We start from the raw sequence: 6,543 nt of genomic DNA, 5'->3' as shown, positions 1-6,543 counted from the left end.
ATTTATATATTCTAAACGGTAATATATAGGTATAGGGAAATAGTATATGAATTTGTTGACAAAGTGATAATGAATCATAATATGATATCCTATACGGGGTGTTCCATTTGAAAAATCAAAGAAGCCGCTAATTTATAGTAGAAGCGACAACGCCGCTTCGTCTAAAATATTTTAGGTGTGTAGGTCATATTGATTTATGCATACTGTGGAATTTTCAGGTTGATCCGTTGAATAGTTTGCCATAAACGGCTAATTAACGCTCATCATAAAAAGCCCTTTATAGATTCATCATCAGCTAATTATTTAAAATTATGAGGAAGAAAATATTTCATGGAGAAAAGAAAATTGTCACATGTTAACAATGAAACAAAATGGTCACAATGGAAATATCCGAAAGGAATAAAGAAATTACTTTCGGATATTTTCTTATTAGTCGTTTTCCATGTACAGTTTGACGATTTTGATGTTAATGAGTGGGTATAAAGGCTTCAAGCCGCCCATAGTTCAATCACCGAGAAATACGTGTGAATTTCTCCGTTTTTCACTACCTTAAAAAAGTTTTTTTCATGTCTTTCTGACCATTTTGTTTCATTGTTAACATGTGACAATTTTATTTCCTCCATAAAATATTTTCTTCTCCATAATTTCAAATAATTATCTGATGATGAACATATATAGGTTCGAAACATGTACTGACTGATGGTTTTACCGTTCCAATATCTGTTGGTGATATTAAATTGTGAAGACGACTTTGACTTTTTATTCTTCGCAAATCTACTGCACTCCAATTCGAGATATAATGGACTTCTACCAGAGATTAAGATCACCACTATCCCATCGATAGTTTCGATAGCTTTTGATTCGAAGTCTACATATTTCTTCTTAATTTCGTCCACATGAGCAGTATGTGGAGACCCTTCTGCATGAAATTCCGTGTCGAAAAATCTCATAAGAAAGAAATTTGATTCCACGAACTCTTCCTCATAAAAAATAATTATCTTGAACCTCCATGCATTTTTAACAACACGTTGAAATTAATGGAAAAAATAAGATTTATTGTTATTCATTAGCAGGTACTGTCATATCCTGCGGCGTCACCACATTAGTCACTGTTCACACCTGGCCGTACCAACTTATGCAGGGTCTAACAACTTTTCATTATCTCGCTTCTTTATATTATGCAGGATTATATATGTCTTCCATGAGCGTCGAGAGCAGAAGAACAGACTCGTCGAAAAAAAACAGAAATATAATTCGTGAAGGAACAGGTGGACGCTTGATGGAAGTCCATTTCAACTTATTTATATAACGATGTATTGTGAGATTTCCTCTAAACAGTTCACAGAACCGCGATACATGTTGCACTGTGTAATAGCTCATCACTTTATATAAGGCCTTCCAACAGTGACTTGCGAACTTTGACTATTGATAACGGCTATCTTGTCGAAGCTACATCTATCAAATTATTTGTCATTTATTCAGTATTCTGTTTTGTCAAATCACCATGGACAGATATAGCATTCAACGACACTGGCAAATAATAAAAATGTTTCATCAAAATGGGTGTTCTATTAGAGCAAAGTACCGCGCTCTTCCCAAAAATTAGTCATGCGAAACTGCGTTACAACTGATAGTTACGGATTGGACAAAAGTATTGATACGAAAGAATATATTGTTGCTATATTTCTAGATTTCAAACTGGTCAGATAGTTATCTTGAGCAGAGAATAACTTTTTTCGAGATCAATTGCCCTAACACCAAACTGATATTTTTGCACTCGACGCGCGTTTCGCCAACAGAGTTAGCATCCTCAGGAGAAGAAAATTGATACCTAGTCTAGTCTGGTTAGTCCTTATATACTAAAATTTGTTACCTGAGGTTGTATACCTGAAGTCCAATATGGAATTTCTCGGTAATTAACTACCTGCAAGTTCTTAGTAATTATTATCTTCCTAACAGAAAATTAAAAAGCGGGCTAAACGGGATAGATCCCTTATCGCCATTCATGCTGTTTTTACATTTTGCTATTTCTAGACTCTCACGTGCATCGAGTAGCCTGGTGTCATGCACATGCTTAATCAGTTTCAGATTGTTTTCACCAATTCTGTGGTCCTTATCTAGAGCATGTAGGGCGACACTGGATTTTTCTATCCTTCCGTATTTCATGTGTGCACAATGTTCCTTGAAGCGGGTTTTAATCGCCCGTCGGCTCTGGCCGATGTATTTGCTGTTGCAATCTTGACAACTGATTTCGTAAATCCCCGACCTTTCTGTGTTTTCTAGTCTATCTTTTGGATTACCAAGAAGCTGTTGCAATTTATGAGAAGTTTTATATGCAACTTTCATATTTACTTTATCGAATATCTGTTGAAGCCCTCTCGTGTATTGGAGCGATTGAAACCCGCTTCAAGGAGCATTGTGCACACATGAAATACGGAAGGATAGAAAAATCCAATGTCGCCCAACATGCTCTAGATAAGGATCACAATCTGAAACTGATTAAGCATGTGCATGACACCAGGGTACTCGATGCATGTGAGAGTCTAGAAATAGCAAAATGTAAAAACAGCATGAATGGCGATAAGGGACCTATCCCGTTTAGCCCGCGTTTTAATCTTCTGTTAGGAAGAGAATAATTACTAAGAACTTGCAGGTAGTTAATTACCGAGAAATTCCATATTGGACTTAAGGTATACAACCTCAGGTAACACATTTTAGTATATAAGGACTAACCAGAATAGACTAGGTATCAATTTTCTTCTCCTGAGGATGCTAACTTTGTTGGCGAAACGCGCGTTGAGTGCAAAAATATCAGTTTGGTGTTAGGGCAATTGATCTCGAAAAAAGTTATTCAACTTTCACACCAAAGTTTCCAATCTCATTGTTATTGAACAGAGAAGTCAAAGGATTAAAATTTGTAATGTAATATCGGATAAAATTATGAATGACATAGGTGTACCACAAGGCAGTGTTTTGAGACCAGTACTATTCATTATTTATATAAATGATATCAACTACGTACCTGGTACACCATAATAATTTATTTGTTGATGATACCCTTGTATATACAAAAAACTATGATTTAAAAGAAGCTGCACAAAATATCAATATATCTACAAGTAAATAAACTCAAATTGAATATCAATAAATCTAAGGCAATAATTGTTACATCAAATTCGAATCAAAGAAAGGTTGATCTTAACGATGTTGATATCAGTGGGTGCTTTGTTCACTCACTCGAATTAACTGCCGTGTTGGTCGGTGGTTCAAGCCCTAGTCTGAACGATCGATTTTCACTTGCTATCGTGCAACCCGTGTTAGGAATCACACGTTAAAAGGTAAGACCTGGTTAATCCTTAGCTCGCCCAAGTTCCGACTTCAGTTCGAAATAGTAATCTTCATTCATGTAAGACAAGAACATGTAATACATTTTATATATCCCGAACAAACTATAAGAGTGGAATGCATTCATTATTCTTCAAAGGTCTAGATAGCTTCAATAAGTTACCTGATGAAGTAAAACATGTAAGTTCCTCAAAAGTATTCAAAAAGTTTTTATTAGAATATATCAAATGATAATACATGACCTACTGTAAAATTATATACGTATATAAATTATTTATATATGCATAACTATACAGTGTGTCCGTATGGAATATATTCGATATTTCCAAAACCAAAGTTCGATCCATATCAATGTAATGACGTCATCGGTATTTTTTTAATGCAACATCCTGTATTTGGTGTCAGTTTAAGATAATCCCTAACGAGCTGGTTCCGAAAAGGTATGATACTTGGGGTCTAACGGTTAGAATTTGAAAGATATGTGCTTAGAAAATAAATTTCATCGATATCTAGTAAAAGTAGAAATTAATTAATTATTTTATATTTTTTTGTAATGATTTATTTAACAATGGAAAAGTAATTCAGTAATGAGTACATGACTTTAATATAAATGTTCAAACTGTAGTCTTTGCTGTATTTGATAGTAACCTAAACGTTGAATAAATTCTTGTTGAACCTTGTTTATGGTTTCTTGGGAAATATTATTTATTTCTGTTCGAATTCTTTCTTTTAATTCAGATGGCCCCACATAAAGTAATGCAACGGATTTAAGTCTGGCGACCTTGCTGGCAATTTATTGTGTCCACGTCTACCAATCCATCGGTTCGTAAATATTTGGTCGAGATACTTCTGAACATCTGCAGCATAATGTGGAGGCGTACCATCCTGTTGAAGTCATAAACTTTTATCAAAACTTTCAGGATCAATTCTACTGGGGAATGAATTAATTAAAGTAGGTACAAGATATCCCCTTAAAAACTGAAGGTAAGTTGGCCATATTTACCTTTTGCGGGTATTGTGTATGATGCTCACACATCCAGTGGGGGTTTTCTTTGGCCCAGTACCTACAATTCTGACGGTTGACTCCACCATCTAATGTGAAAGTGGCTCCATCAGAAAAAATTGTATTTTTTGCGAGTAGACGGTCTCGGTGACAGTTATCCATCATGGCTTCAAGAAGTTCTATTCTTCTAATATTATAATCAATATTCTGGATCATCCTCGTTTAATTCCTGTAGAAGTTCGATTTTAAAGGGATGCTATTTTTCCAATTTTAATACTTTGCGTACAATTGTTTCACTGACATCGAAATGACGACCAACCTTATGAACAGAAGTGTGCACATCTTCTTCAAAAGCTAGTAGAACATCTAGAAATGGGCTGAAGATTATTTTTTTATGAATTTTTATGGACTTGGGACGATACCAATCCATATGAGATCCAATTTTGAGCTGGCCGCGACACTGGTCCATATTCCTTTGAGATTTACGTTGGCCAGGCCATCACCGTTAACGTCGCGCACTATACGTCGATGGTTATCAACTTTTGTTGGCCTGAATTTGACACCAACGACATGTAGTTTCAATAAATCGGTGCTACGTGCCACACAGTACATGTCACGCTGGATATTTTGCACGAGCGATTTGAGGGCATGGTCACCTCACGTGGAGGTGATGTGAACTGGTCACCGAGATCGTGCAATTTGACCCCATTAGACTTTTTTTGAGGACTATTCTTAGGTCGCAGGTGTATGCGAATAAGCAAACATAATCCATGCCATCAGTCAAATTCAGCCTGATTTATGCACCAGAGTAATGGAAAATTGGACGTTTCGGACGCGCTCCACCGTGAGAGGTCATGGCGGACATTTGAACGATGTTATATTCCATATATTGTGGAATTGGCCGCGGTGGTAGTGCGCCCGACTCACAATCGGAAGGCCGTGGATTCGATTCCCGCCTCGACCAGATATTTTTATCGAGAGAATTATTATGGTTGACGCTGGGATGATTCTGCAACGGTGTTATAAATCACACGATAAAAGGTAAGACCTCGTTAGTCCCTAGCTCGCACAAGTTTCTCAACGTCTGAGAGTTGTCATTCGTATGGAGGCAACAGCTGAATAACGGAAAAACAGATTTTAAACAGATTTTATACACATAGCATAGCAAGAATAGCTTTTTCTAACGAATAAAAAGTTTTCATGATATCTCACACACACTGTGTTTAATTAAATTTTGAAAGGAAGTGCTTAATGAAAGACCCACATCCTTCTTCTTATATATTATTGTAATTTTAATCATAATGACTATCAATGGGCAGTTCCTGGATAGTTCCTAGGTGGTGATATTTATTACGATTCAAATTACAAATTACAATAATGAAAGCAATTAGTTATGAATATGCCTAAAGAAGCCATTATATAGTGAAACACGTGTTACGGTTTTGTGAACTGAAATTCAAATCTGACACAAAGGGGTTAAGAAGAAAGTCACTATACAGGGTATTATTCAATTTTTTTCGAAATCAGAAATTTGATATTCAGTATGAGGGTACAGTTTATTTGAGTCAGAATCATAAAAAATGAAACTGTTCAATCGGAAGTGGATTCAAGTATTTTCAGTGGTACCTTGTAAGTTATGTGACAATATAATTTTTTTTAACGATTTGGCATAAGTGTTAATGGGAGCGTAAAATTCGTATCTGGATACATGCTTTCAACAGTGTTGCGCATATAAACCAAGACCACTTGCCTGTTCAAACCAAACACAGTCCTAAATTGAAAATGGATCTGAACACTGCTGTTGCTGGTGCTAGTGCTACTTTCATCATAATAGCAACTCATGCCCAAAAACGAAAAAGAAGATGGTGACAGAGACAGTTTTCAACACATGGGCTAAGCTATGGGTGTAGCTCGCTCTGCAATTTTTATATCCCACAATGTGAGAGCGGCTTCAAACATTTCAATAAGCTCTATCACCATCTCTTTGGTCATTTCTGCTGCCAAATAGAATATGATCAATGGATTTTAGAGTTTTTCAAATGATAAAAATATCCACAAGTAACGTACCTGCTAGATATAGATTGTGATGAAAAGGCTCACTAGCAACACCACTTGCTGACAACACCGTACAGACTGAACGATGTTTCCATGTTTTTCAACTTCGTTTTTCATTTCATCGCACATTACTATAAATT

Source organism: Leptinotarsa decemlineata, unplaced genomic scaffold (genome assembly GCF_025532065.1).
Source record: "Leptinotarsa decemlineata unplaced genomic scaffold, Ldec_3_MD MMD2_tig00000026_RagTag_RagTag, whole genome shotgun sequence".
Lineage (NCBI taxonomy): Eukaryota > Metazoa > Arthropoda > Insecta > Coleoptera > Chrysomelidae > Leptinotarsa > Leptinotarsa decemlineata.
This window is presented reverse-complemented; position numbering follows the sequence as displayed.